Here is a 15050-nt window from a genome sequence, read left to right on the forward strand (position 1 = left end):
GTAGCTATAGATAAACTGTGTGGTTTATGTTCGAGCTCTTCGATTTCTAACTACTGGTACATAAATGAATAAGTTTCAAAATGGAATGCATCAAGAGAACAGTGTTGGTATTAAAAAAAAATACCTATAGCACCTGGTAGTTCTTCGTAGTGCTTGATGTTCTACCATCAAAGTACTAACCAGGCCAAACACTGCTTTGCTTCCAAGATCAGATGAGATTGGGCACATCCAATGTGGTGTGGCTGTAGATGAGCTGTGTGGTTTCTGTTAGAGCTCTTCTACTTCTAACTACTGGTACATAAATTAATACGGTTCAAAATGAAATGCATTAAGAGAACATTGTTGGTAGGAAAAAATACCTACAGAACTTAGTATTCCAAGGTGGTATCCCATACAAGTTCTAACCAGGCCCAATACTGTTTAGCTTCCAAGATCAGATGAGATTGGTCATATCCAGCATGGTGTGTCCATAGATGAGCTTTGTGGTTTCTGTTAGAGCTCTTCTACTTCTAAATACTTGTACATAAATGGTAAAGTTATAAATGGAATAAATCAAGAGAATGGTGTTGGTAGTATAAAAATATCTAAACCACCTGCAATTGCCAGGTGATCTACCATCCAAGTACTAATCAGGCCAAACAATGCTTTGCTTCCAAGATCAGATGAGATTGGGCACATCCAGTGTCGTGTGGCAGTAGATGAGCTTTGTGGTTTCTGTTAGAGCTATTCTACTTCTAACTACTGGTACATAAATGAATAAGTTTCAAAATGAAATACATCATGAGTACCGTGTTGGTAGTATAAAAATACTTACAGTACCTGGCAAGCCGAGGAAGTCTCCTATCGAAGTACTAACCAGATTTAACACTGCTTAGCTTCCAAGATCAGACGAGAATGGGCAAATTCAGTGCAATGTGGCTCTAGATTACTTTTCTGTTTTCTGGTAGAGCTCTTCTACTTCTAACTACTGGTACATAAATGAACTAGTTTCAAAATGGAATGCATCAATAGAATGGTGTTGGTAGTATAAAAATACCTACAGTATCTGGTATTCAAAGGTGGTCCCACATTCAAGTGCTAACCAGGGCAAACACTGCTTTGCTTCCAAGATAAGACGAGCTGGGCAAATCCAGTGTGGTGTGGCTGTAGTTGAGCTGTGTGGTTTCTGTTAGAGCTGTTCTATTTCTAACTACTAGTATATAAATAAATATGTTTCAAAATAGAATGCATCAAGAGAATGGTGTTGGTAATAAATGTCTAAATGGAATACATCAAAAGAATGGTTTTTGTAGTACAAAAACACCTACAGCACCTGGTATTATCAGGTGATATTCCATCCAAGAACAAACAAGGCCCTTCCCTGCTTAGCTTCCAAGATGAGAAGACATTGGTCATATGCAGTGTGGTGTGTCTGTAAATGAGCTTTGTGGTTTCTGTTAGAGTTCTTCTATTTCTAACTACTGGTAAATAAATGAATAAGCTTCAAAATGGAATACATCAAGAGAACCGTATTGGTAGTATAAAAATACCTACAGTACCTGGCACTTCTCTATACAAGTACTAACCAGGCCCATCACTGCTTAGCTTCCAATATCAGAAGACATTGGTCATATGTAGTATGGTGTGTCTGTAGATGTGCTTTGTGGTTTCTATTAGAACTCTTCTAATTGTAACAACTGGTTCATAAATGAATACATTTCAAAATGGAATGCCTCAAGAGAACGGTGTTGGTATTAAAAAAAATACCTATAGCACCTGGTAGTTCTTGGTAGTGCTTGATATTCTACCATCCAAGTACTAACCAGAGCTAACACTGATTTGCTTTCAATATCAGATGAGATTGAACATATCCAGTGTGCTGCGTCTGTTGATGAGCTTTGTGGTTCCTGTTAGAGCTCTTCTTCTAACTACTGGTACATAAATGAATAAGTTTCAAAATGGAATACATCAAGAGTACCGTATTGGTAGTATAAAAATACCTACAGTACTTTGCACTCCCAGGAGTTATCCCATCAAAGTACTATCCAGACATAAAACTGCTTAGCTTCCAAGGACAGATCAGATTGGGGATGTCCAGTGTGATGTGGTTATAGACAAAGTTTGTGGTTTCTGTTAGAGCTCTTCTACATAAAACTACTGGTACATAAATGAATAAGTTTCAAAATGGAATGCATCAAGAGAACAGTGTTGGTAGTATAAAAATACCCACAATACCTGGCACTCCCAGCGAAGTACTAACCAGATGTAACACTGCTTAGCTTCCAAGATCAGATGAGATTGGACAAGTACAGTGTGATGTGGCTCTAGATGACTTTTCTGTTTTCTGGTAGAGCTCTTCTTCTAACTACTGGTACATAAATGAACAAGTTTCAAAATGGAATGCATCAATAGAATGGTGTAGGTAGTATAAAAATACCTAAAGGACCTTGCATTCCTAGGTGGTTTCCCATACAAGTACTAACAAGGCCCAACACTGCTTACCTTCCAAGTTCAGATAGGTCATATTCATTGTGATGTGGCTGTGGGTAGGTTTGAGTTTTCTTTTAGAGCTGTTCTACTTCTAACTGCTGGTACATAAATGAATAAGTATCAAAATGGAATAAATCAATATAATGGTGCTGGTAGTATAAAATTACCTACAGCAACTGCTAATCCCAAGTGGTCTCCCATCCAAGTACTAACCATGCTCAACACTGCTTAGTAACAAGATCAGATGAATTTGGGCACAACCAGTGTGGTGTGGCCGTAGATGAGTTTAGGGTTTGTGTTAGAGCTCTTCTACTTCTAACTACTGGTACATTAATGAATGTGTCAAAAATGGAATACATCAAAAGAATGGTTTTGGTAGTATAAAAACACCTTCAGCACCTGGTATTATCAGGTGATCTCCCATCCAAATACTAGCAATGCCCTTCACTGCTTAGCTTCCAAGATGAGAAGACATTGGTCATATGCAGTGTGGTGTGTCTGTAAATGAGCTTAGTGGTTTCTGTTAGAGCTCTTCTATTTCTAACTACTGGTAAATAAATGAATAAGCTTCAAAATGGAATACATCAAGAGAACCGTATTGGTAGTATAAAAATACCTACAGTACCTGGCACTCACGGGTCGTCTCCCATACAAGTACTAACCAGGCCCATCACTGCTTAGCTTCCAAGATCAGAAGACATTGGTCATATGTAGTATGGTGTGTCTGTAGATGTGCTTTGTGGTTTCTATTAGAACTCTTCTAATTGTAACAACTGGTTCATAAATAAATACGTTTCAAAATGGAATGCATCGAGAGAACGGTGTTGGTATTAAAAAAATACCTATAGCACCTGGTAGTTCTTGGTAGTGCTTGATGTTCTACCATCCAAGTACTAACCAGGCCTAACACTGATTTGCTTTCAAGATCAGATGAGATTGGACACATCCAGTGTGGTGTGGTTGTTGATGAGATTTGTGGTTCCTGTTAGAGCTCTTCTTCTTCTAACTACTGGTACATAAATGAATAAGTTTCAAAATGGAATACATCAAGAGTACCGTGTTGGTAGTATAAAAATACCTACAGCACTTTGCACTCCAAGGAGTTCTCCCATCAAAGTACTAACCAGATGTAAAACTGCTTAGCTTCCAAGGACAGATCAGATTGGGAATGCCCAGTGTAATTTGGTTATAGATAGAGATGTGCACCGGAAATTTTTCGGGTTTTGGTTTTGGATTTGGTTCTGCAGCCGTGTTTTGGATTCAGACGCGTTTTGCCAAAACCTCCCTGAAAATTTTTCGTCGGATTCGGGTGTGTTTTGGATTCCGGTGGGTTTTTTTACAAAAAACCCTCAAAAACAGCTTAAATCATAGAATTTGGAGGTCATTTTGATCCCTTAGTATTATTAACCTCAATAACCATAATTTACACTCATTTTCAGTCTATTCTGAACACCTCACACCTCACAATATTATTTTTAGTCCTAAAATTTGCACAGAGGTCGCTGGATGGCTAAGCTAAGTGACACAAGTGGCCGACACAAACACCTGGCCCATCTACGAGTGGCACTGCAGTGTCAGGCAGGATGACACTTCAAAAAAATAGTCCCCAAACAGCACATGATGCAAAGAAAAAAAGAGGCGCACCAAGGTCGCTGTGTGACTAAGCTAAGCGACACAAGTGGCCGACACAAACACCTGGCCCATCTAGGAGTGGCACTGCAGTGTTAGACAGGATGGCACTTAAAAAAATAGTCCCCAAACAGCACATGATGCAAAGAAAAATGAAAGAAAAATGAGGTTCAAGATGGAATTGTCCTTGGGCCCTCCCACCCACCTTTATGTTGTATAAACAGGACATGCACACTTTAACGAACCCATCATTTCAGCGACAGGGTCTGCCACACGACTATGACTGAAATGACTGGTTGGTTTGGGTCCCCACCAAAAAAGAAGCAATCAATCTCTCCTTGCACAAACTGGCTCTACAGAGGCAAGATGTCCACCTCATCATCATCCTCCAATTCCTCACCCCTTTCACTGTGTACATCCCCTTCCTCACAGATTATTAATTCGTCCCCACTGGAATCCACCATCTCAGATCCCTGTGTACTTGCTGGAGGCAATTGCTGGTGAATGTCTCCACGGAGGAATTGATTATAATTCAATTTGATGAACATCATCTTCTCCACATTTTCTGGAAGTAACCTCGTACGCCGATTGCTGACAAGGTGAGCGGCTGCACTAAACACTCTTTCGGAGTACACACTGGAGGGACGACAAGTTAGGTAGAATAAAGCCAGTTTGTGCAAGGGCCTCCAAATTGCCTCTTTTTCCTGCCAGTATACGTACGGACTGTCTGACGTGCCTACTTGGATGCGGTCACTCATATAATCCTCCAACATTCTTTCAATGGTGACAGAATCATATGCAGTGACAGTAGACGACATGTCAGTAATCGTTGGCAGGTCCTTCAGTCCGGACCAGATGTCAGCACTCGCTCCAGACTGCTCTGCATCACCGCCAGCGGGTGGGCTCGGAATTCTTAGCCTTTTCCTCGCACCCCCAGTTGCGGGAGAATGTGAAGGAGGAGCTGTTGACGGGTCACGTTCCGCTTGACTTGACAATTTTCTCACCAGCAGGTCTTTGAACCTCTGCAGACTTGTGTCTGCTGGAAAGAGAGATACAACGTAGGTTTTAAATCAAGGATCGAGCACAGTGGCCAAAATGTAGTGCTCTGATTTCAACAGATTGACAACCCGTGAATCCTGGTTAAGCGAATTAAGGGCTCCATCCACAAGTCCCACATGCCTAGCGGAATCGCTCTGTTTTAGCTCCTCCTTCAATGTCTCCAGCTTCTTCTGCAAAAGCCTGATGAGGGGAATTACCTGACTCAGGCTGGCAGTGTCTGAACTGACTTCACGTGTGGCAAGTTCAAAGGGTTGCAGAACCTTGCACAACGTTGAAATCATTCTCCACTGCGCTTGAGTCAGGTGCATTCCCCCTCCTTTGCCTATATCGTGGGCAGATGTATAGGCTTGAATGGCCTTTTGCTGCTCCTCCATCCTCTGAAGCATATAGAGGGTTGAATTCCACCTCGTTACCACCTCTTGCTTCAGATGATAGCAGGGCAGGTTCAGAACTGTTTGCTGGTGCTCCAGTCTTCGGCACGCGGTGGCTGAATGCCGAAAGTGGCCCGCAATTCTTCGGGCCACCGACAGCATCTCTTGCATGCCCCTGTCGTTTTTTAAATAATTCTGCACCACCAAATTAAATGTATGTGCAAAACATGGGACGTGCTGGAATTTGCCCAGATGTAATGCACGCACAATATTGGTTGCGTTGTCCGATGTCACAAATCCCCAGGAGAGTCCAATTGGGGTAAGCCATTCTGCGATAATGTTCCTCAGTTTCCGTAAGAGGTGGTCAGCTGTGTGCCTCTTATGGAAAGCGGTGATACAAAGCGTAGCCTGCCTAGGAACGAGTTGGCGTTTGCGAGATGCTGCTACTGGTGCCTCCGCTGCTGTTCTTCCTGCGGGAGGCAATACATCTACCCAGTGGGCTGCCACAGTCATATAGTCCTGAATCTGGCCTGCTCCACTTGTCCACTTGTCGACATGTCCGTGGTTAAGTGGACATTGGGTACAACTGCATTTTTTAGGACACTGGTGACTCTTTTTCTGACGTCTGTGTACATTTTCAGTATCGCCTGCCTAGAGAAATGGAACCTAGATGGTATTTGGTACCGGGGACACAGTACCTCAATCAAGTCTATAGTCGCCTGTGAATTAATGGTGGATACCGGACACACGTTTCTCACCACCCAGGCTGACAAGACCTGAGTTATCCGCTTTGCAGCAGGATGACTGCTGTGATATTTCATCTTCCTCGCAAAGGACTGTTGGACAGTCAATTGCTTACTGGAAGTAGTACAAGTGGTCTTCCGACTTCCCCTCTGGGATGACGATCGACTCCCAGCAGCAACAACAGCAGCGCCAGTAGCAGTAGGTGTTACACTCAAGGATGCATCGGAGGAATCCCAGGCAGGAGAGGACTCGTCAGACTTGCCAGTGACATGGCCTGCAGGACTACTGGCTTTCCTGTGTAAGGTGGAAATTGACACTGAGGGAGTTGGTGGTGTGGTTTGCAGGAGCTTGGTTACAAGAGGAAGGGATTTAGTGGTCAGTGGACTGCTTCCGCTGTCATCCAAAGTTTTTGAACTTGTCACTGACTTATGATGAATGCGGTCCAGGTGACGTATAAGGGAGGATGTTCCAAGGTGGTTAACGTCCTTACCCCTACTTATTACAGCTTGACAAAGGCAACACACGGCTTGACACCTGTTGTCCGCATTTGTGTTGAAATAATTCCACACCGTAGAGGTGATTTTTTTTTTGTATTTTGACCAGGCATGTCAATGGCCATATTCGTCCCACGGACAACATGTGTCTCCCCGGGTGCCTGACTTAAACAAACCACCTCACCATCAGAATCCTCCTTGTCAATTTCCTCCCTAGCGCCAGCAACACCCATATCCTCATCCTGGTGTACTTCAACTGTGACATCTTCAATTTGACTTTCAGGAACTGGACTGCGGGTGCTCCTTCCAGCACTTGCAGGGGGCGTGCAAATGGTGGAAGGCGCAAGCTCTTCCTGTCCAAGGTTGGGAAGGTCAGGCATTGCAACCGACACAATTGGACTCTCCTTGGGGATTTGTGATTTAGAAGAATGCACAGTTCTTTGCTGTGCTTTTGCCAGCTTAAGTCTTTTCATTTTTCTAGCGAGAGGATGAGTGCTTCCATCCTCATGTGAATCTGAACCACTAGCCATGAACATAGGCCAGGGCCTCAGCCGTTCCTTGCCACTCCGTGTCGTAAATGGCATATTGGCAAGTTTACGCTTCTCATCAGACGCTTTCAATTTAGATTTTTGGGTCATTTTACTGAACTTTTGTTTTTTGGATTTTACATTCTCTCTACTATGACATTGGGCATCGGCCTTGGCAGACGATGTTGATGGCATTTCATCGTCTCGGCCATGACTAGTGGCAGCAGCTTCAGCACGAGGTGAAAGTGGATCTTGATCTTTCCCTATTTTAACCTCCACATTTTTGTTCTCCATTTTTTAATGTGTGGAATTATATGCCAGTATCAATAGCAATGGCCTACTACTATATATACTGCGCACAACTGAAATGCACCACAGGTATGGATGGATAGTATACTTGACGACACAGAGGTAGGTAGAGCAGTGGCCTTCCGTACCGTACTGCTATATATACTGGTGGTCACTGTCAGCAAACTGCAAAACTAAAATGCACCACAGCTATAGAATCTAGATAGATAGTATACTTGACGACACAGAGGTAGGTAGAGCAGTGTCCTTCCGTACCGTACTGCTATATATACTGGTGGTCACTGTCAGCAAACTGCAAAACTAAAATGCACCACAGGTATAGAATCTAGATGGATAGTATACTTGATGACACAGAGGTAGGTAGAGCAGTGGCCTTCCGTACCGTACTGCTATATATACTGGTGGTCACTGTCAGCAAACTGTAAAACTAAAATGCACCACAGGTATAGAATCTAGATGGATAGTATACTTGACAACACAGAGGTAGGTAGAGCAGTGGCCTTCCGTACTGTACTGCTATATATACTGATGGTCACTGTCAACAAACTGCAAAACTAAAATGCACCACAGGTATAGAATCTAGATGGATAGTATACTTGACGACACAGAGGTAGGTAGAGCAGTGGCCTTTCGTACCGTACTGCTATATATACTGGTGGTCACTGTCGGCAAACTGCAAAACTAAAATGCACTACAGGTATAGAAGAATCTAGATGGATAGTATACTTGACGACACAGAGGTAGGTAGAGCAGTGGCCTTCCGTACCGTACTGCTATTAATACTGGTGGTCACTGTCAGCAAAACTCTGCACTGTACTCCTCCTATAAAATACTGCTGGTCCCCAGTCCCCACAATAAAGCAGTGTGAGCACAGATATATGCAGCACACTGAGCACAGATATGGAGCGTTTTTCAGGCAGAGAACGGATAAAACTGGTGGTCACTGATCAGCAAAATTCTGCACTGTACTCCTCCTATATAGTACAGCTGCTCCCCAGTCCCCACAATTAAGCAATAAGCACAAATATTTGCTGCAACATTAATAAACAGAGAGGACGCCAGCCACGTCCTCTCCCTAACATTTCCAATGCACGAGTGAAAATGGCGGCGACGCGCGGCTCCTTATATAGAATACGAATCTCGCGAGAATCTGACCACGGGATGATGACGTTCGGGCGCGTTCGGGTAAACCGAGCCATACGGACCCGTGTAAAATGGGTGAAGTTCGGGGGGGTTCGGTTTCCGAGGAACCGAACACGCTCATCACTAGTTATAGACAAAGTTTGTGGTTTCTGTTAGAGCTCTTCTACATAAAACTACTGGTACATAAATGAATAAGTTTCAAAATGGAATGCATCAAGAGAACAGTGTTGGTAGTATAAAAATACCCACAATACCTCAATACCTGGCACTCCCAGCAGGTCTCCCATCGAAGTAGTAACCAGATGTAACACTGCTTAGCTTCCAAGATCAGATGAGATTTGACAAGTTCAGTGTGATGTGGCTCTAGATTACCTTTCTGTTTTCTGGTAGAGCGCTTCTTCTTCTAACTACTGGTAGATAAATGAATAAGTTACAAAATGCAATACATCAAGAGTACCGTGTTGGTAGTATAAATGCCTACAGTACCTGGAAAGCCCAGGATGTCTCCTATCGAAGTACTATCCAGATGTAACATTGCTTAGCTTCCAAGATCAGATGAGATTGGGCAAGTTCAGTGCGATGTGGCTCTAGATGACCTTTCTGTTTTCTGGTAGAGCTCTTCTAACTACTGGTACATAAATGAACTAGTTTCAAAATGGAATGCATCAATAGAATGGTGTTGGTAGTATAAAAATACCTACAGTATCTGGTATTCAAAGGTGGTCCCCCATTCAAGTATTAACCAGAGCAAACACTGCTTTGCTTCCAAGATCAGACGAAATTGGGCACATCCAGTGTGGTGTGGCTGTAGATGAGCTGTGTGGTTTCTGTTAGAGCTGTTCTACTTCTAACTACTGGTACATAAATGAATAAGGTTCAAAATGGAATGCATTAAGAGAACATTGCTTGTATTAAAAAAATACCTACAGAACCTGGAATTCCAAGTTGGTCTCCCATCCAAGTACTAACCAGGCAAACAATGCTTTGCTTCCAAAATGAGTGTTGAAGTTTCTGGTAGAGCTCTTCTACATCTAACTACTTGTATATTATTAAAAAAGTGTCAAAATGGAATACATCAAGAGAATGATGTTGGTAGCACAAAAATACCTACAGCACCTGGTATTCACAGGTTGTCTGCCATCTAAGTACTAACCAGGCCCAACACTGTTTATCTTCCAATATCAGATTGGTCATATCCATTGTGTTGTGGCTGTAGATGAGCGTTAGGATTTCTAGCAGAGCTCTTCTGTTTCTAAATACTGGTATGTAAATGAATAAGTTTCAAAATGGAATGCATCAAGAGAACGGTGTTGGTAATATAAAAATAAATACAGCACCAGGTGTTCCCAGGTGGTCTCCCATCCAAGTACTAACCAGGCCCAACACTGCTTAGCTCTCAAGATCAGATAGGTCATATCCATTGAGGTATGGCTCTAAATGCGTTTTGAGGTTTATGGTTTATCTCTTCTACTTTTAACTACTGGTACATAAATAAATGTCAAAATGAAATGCATCAAAAGAACTGTGTATATAATAAAAAAATACCTAAAGCACCTGTTATTCCCAGGTGGTCTCCGATCTAAGTACTAATCAGGCCCAACACTGCTTAGCTGTCAAGATCACATGAGATTGGGCATACCCAGTGTAATGTGGTTGTATATGAGCATTTATGGTTTCTGGTAGAGATCTTCTACTTTTAACTACTGGTACATTAATGAATACATTTCTAAATCAAATGCATAGAGAGAACAGTGTTGGTAGTATTAAAAAAACCTACAGCACCTGATATTTCCAGGTGGTCTTCCATCCAAGTACTGACCAGGCCCAACACTGCGTAGCTTCTAAGATCAGATTGGTCATATCCATTGTGCTGTGGCTATGGATGAGCTTTGAAATTTCTGGTAGAACTCTTCTACTTCTAAAAACTGGTACATTAATTAATAAGTGTCAAAATGGAATACATCAAGAGAAATGTTTTGATAGTATAAATATACCTGCAGCACAAGGTTTTCCCGGGTTGTTTCCCATCCAAGTGCTAACCTGGACCAAGACTGCTTATTTTCCAAGATCAAATGAGATTGCTCACATCTAGTGTGGTGTAGCCATAGATAAGCTTTGTGGTTTCTGTTAGAGCTTTTCTACTTCTAACTACTGTTACATAAATTAATAAGATTCAAAATAAAATACATCAAGAGAATGGTGTTGGTAATATAAAAAAACCTATATCACCTGCTATTACCAGGTGGTCTGCCATCCAAGTACTAACCAGGCCCAACACTTCTTACCCTTCAAGATTGTATGAGATTGGGCATACCAGTGTAGAGTGACTGTAGATGAGCTTTGTGGTTTCTGCTAGAGCTCTTCTACTTCTAACTACTGGTACATAAATGAAATAGCTTCAAAATGGAATACATCAAGAGAACCGTATTGGTAGTATAAAAATACCTACAGTACCTGGCACTCACGGGTGGTCTCCCATACAAGTACTAACCAGGCCCATCACTGCTTAGCTTCCAAGATCAGAAGACATTGGTCATTTGTAGTATGGTGTGTCTGTAGATGTGCTTTGTGGTTTCTATTAGAACTCTTCTAATTGTAACAACTGGTTCATAAATAAATATGTTTCAAAATGGAATTCATCGAGAGAACGGTGTTGGTATTAAAAAAAATACCTATAGCACCTGGTAGTTCTTGGTAGTGCTTGATGTTCTACCATCCAAGTACTAACCAGGCCTAACACTGATTTGCTTTCAAGATCAGATGAGATTGGACACATCCAGTGTGGTGTGGTTGTTGATGAGATTTGTGGTTCCTGTTAGAGCTGTTCTACTTCTAACTACTGGTACATAAATGAATAAGGTTCAAAATGGAATGCATTAAGAGAACATTGCTTGTATTAAAAAAATACCTACAGAACCTGGAATTCCAAGTTGGTTTCCCATCCAAGTACTAACCAGGCAAACAATGCTTTGCTTCCAAAATCAGAGAAGATTATTCACATCCAGTGTGGTGTGACTGTAGTTGAGCTTTGTGGTTTCTGTTAGAATTCTTCTACTTCTAACTACTGGTACATAGATGAATAAGTTTCAAAATGGAACACATCAAAAGATTGGTGTTGGTAGTATAAAAACACCTACAGTACCTGCACTCCCAGGAGGTCTCCCATTGAAGTAGTAATCAGACCATCATTGCTTAGCTTTCAAGATAAGATGAAATTGGGGACATACATTGTGGTGTGGCTGTATATGAGCTTTGTGGTTTCTGGTAGAGCTCTTCTATTTCTAACTACTAGTACATAAATGAATAAGTTTCAAAATAGAATGCATCAAGAGAATGGTGTTGGTAATAAATATCTAAATGGAATACATCAAAAGAATGGTTTTCGTAGTACAAAAACACCTACAGCACCTGGTTTTATCATGTGATATTGCATCCAAGAACTAACCAGGCCCATCACTGCTTAGCTTCATTAGTCATATGCAGTATAGTGTGGCTGCAGATGAGCTTTGTGGTTTCTATTAGAGCACATCTGCTTCTAACTACTGGTACATAAATGAATAAGTTTCAAAATGGAATGCATCAAGAGAACAGTGTTGGTAGTATAAAAATACCCACAATACCTGGCACTCCCAGCAGGTCTCCCATCAAAGTAGTAACCAGATGTAACACTGCTTAGCTTCCAAGATCAGATGAGATTTGACAAGTTCAGTGTGATGTGGCTCTAGATGACCTTTCTGTTTTCTGGTAGAGCGCTTCTTCTAACTACTGGTACATAAATGAACAAGTTTCAAAATGGAATGCATCAATAGAATTGTGTAGGTAGTATAAAAATACCTACAGTACCTGGCAAGCCCAGTAGGTCTCCTATCGAAGTACTAACCAGATGTACCACTGCTTAGCTGCCAAGATCAGACAAGATTGGGCATGTCCAGTGTGATGTGGCTATAGATGAACTTTGTGGTTTCTGTTAAAGCTATTCTACTTCTAACTACTGGTAGATAAATGAATAAGTTTCAAAATGCAATACATCAAGAGTACCGTGTTGGTAGTATAAAAATACCTACAGTACCTGGAAAGCCCAGGATGTCTCCTATCGAAGTACTATCCAGATGTAACACTGCTTAGCTTCCAAGATCAGATGAGATTGGGCAAGTTCAGTGCGATGTGGCTCTAGATGACCTTTCTGTTTTCTGGTAGAGCTCTTCTAACTACTGGTACATAAATGAACTAGTTTCAAAATGGAATGCATCAATAGAATGGTGTTGGTAGTATAAAAATACCTAGAATATCTGGTATTCAAAGGTGGTCCCCCATTCAAGTACTAACCAGAGCAAACACTGCTTTGCTTCCAAGATCAGACGAAATTGGGCACATCCAGTATGGTGTGACTGTAGATGAGCTGTGTGGTTTCTGTTAGAACTCTTCTACTTCTAACTACTGGTACATAGATGAATAAGTTTCAAAATGGAACAAATCAAAAGATTGGTGTTGGTAGTATAAAAACACCTACAGTACCTGCACTCCCAGGTGGTCTCCCATCGAAGTAGTAATCAGACCATCACTGCTTAGCTTTCAAGATAAGATGAAATTAGGGACATACAGTGTGGTGTGGCTGTATATGAGCTTTGTGGTTTCTGGTAGAGCTCTTCTATTTCTAACTACTAGTACATAAATTAATAAGTTTCAAAATAGAATGCATCAAAAGAATGGTGTTGGTAATAAATATCTAAATGGAATACATCAAAAGAATGTTTCACTGGCCTAGACTGAGGGTGTTGTGAACTCGGGGATTCTTCCGATGGTTGGGAAGAGGAACCACAACTGAGTTGGAGAAGGGAGGGCCTGATATAGGATCTCCTCATACAGGACGCTGACAGTGGAGTTCAATGAAATAAGAAAGAGCTTTATTGCAAAAGAAAACAACTTAAAGTCAAATGCCAACGGAATAAATGAAGGGAAAGTCCAGACCCACTGGAGGGTTAAGTGAGCAGTGATGAGAATGCTGGTAATTGAAGAAACTGTGGGTGATGTTGAAAGTCACTGATAACCTGTGGACCTTATGAATGATGATTATTAATGCAGATGGTTGAAGAACTTGTGAATGGTGACAGAGACGCTGATGATGTGAGAAACTGAAGTGCAGGGGTTTCAGACGCTTTGAGTTTGTAGAATTTGTGAATGGAGACTGAGACGCTGAGGATGTGAAGGATTGGAGTGCATGGGGTTTCTGACGCTGTGGATCTGTAGAACTTGAGAACGGAGACTGAGACGCTGATGAAGTGAGGAATTGAAGTGCAGGGGTTTGTGACGCTGTTGGACTATGGAACTTGTGAACGGAGACTTGAGACGCTGATTCCTAGAAGCACGGATGACTGGAACACAGGAAGGTTACCGGCCGCTGAATACACCGAAGCTGGAACAGTGAACTGGCAGATGGAAATGCCGAGGGCACTGGGGTACGACTGCAGGAATCCTTGCCGGGAACAGGAGCACTGGCATCTACGTCAGAGAAAGACGATACTCAGGCACTGAAGCTCTGTCTGGTGTCTGACTTTGAATCTCCCGCCAGCGCTGGATTGGCAGAGCAGTCTGATGACGTCAACTGCCCCCCGTCCACGTGATGCCGGGTGTCATGGCGGCGCCCATGCCCCGGAGAACCGCCTGTAACCGCGCCAACCAGACGCCGGAACCCGTGGCCCACCGAAGGCAGAGGCAGCAACACCGACCAGCAGACACGCAGGGGTAAGCGCGGCGAACGCCGCCTCTGGTGTGTGACAGTACCCCCTCCTTCAGGAGTGGCCCCTGGACACTTTCCAGGTTTTGTTGGATGTCTGGAATGGAACATCCGCACCAGTCGAGGAGCCGAAACTTCAGTAGCTTTGACCCAGCTCCTTTACTCGGGGCCAAAACCTTTCCATTCCACCAAATACTGTAGATTCTTGTGAAGATAGCGGGAATCAAGAATAGCTTTGATCTCGAAGTCCGTACCCTCCTCAGCCTCTGCAGAGGTTGGCCTTGGGGACCTGGAATGAAACCGGTTCAAAACAAGAGGAAAAAGGAGAGAGACATGGAAGGCATTTGGTATCCGGAGATGGGAAGGCAACCCCAATTTGCAGACAACCGGATTCAAGACTTGTAACACGGGATAAGGACCGATGAACCTTGGAGCAAACTTCATAGTGTGCACCTTTAAACGAAGATTGCGGGTAGAGAGCCATACCCTGTCACCAACCTTTTATTGAGGAGCTGCCCGTCGTTTCCTATCTGCAAAGAACTTATAGCGACCGGAATCTCTCTTGAGATTG

The 15050-nt window shown here is 42.6% G+C and overlaps 2 pseudogenes; both read right to left on the reverse strand.

Moving 5' to 3' along the window:
* Nucleotides 1–356: 356 nt before the first annotated feature.
* On the reverse strand, nucleotides 357–475 carry LOC134912899 (5S ribosomal RNA; annotated as a pseudogene).
* An 8964-nt stretch (nucleotides 476–9439) lies between these two features.
* On the reverse strand, nucleotides 9440–9558 carry LOC134912780 (5S ribosomal RNA; annotated as a pseudogene).
* Nucleotides 9559–15050: the final 5492 nt, after the last annotated feature.

Source organism: Pseudophryne corroboree, chromosome 4 (assembly GCF_028390025.1).
Source record: "Pseudophryne corroboree isolate aPseCor3 chromosome 4, aPseCor3.hap2, whole genome shotgun sequence".
Classification (NCBI taxonomy): domain Eukaryota; kingdom Metazoa; phylum Chordata; class Amphibia; order Anura; family Myobatrachidae; genus Pseudophryne; species Pseudophryne corroboree.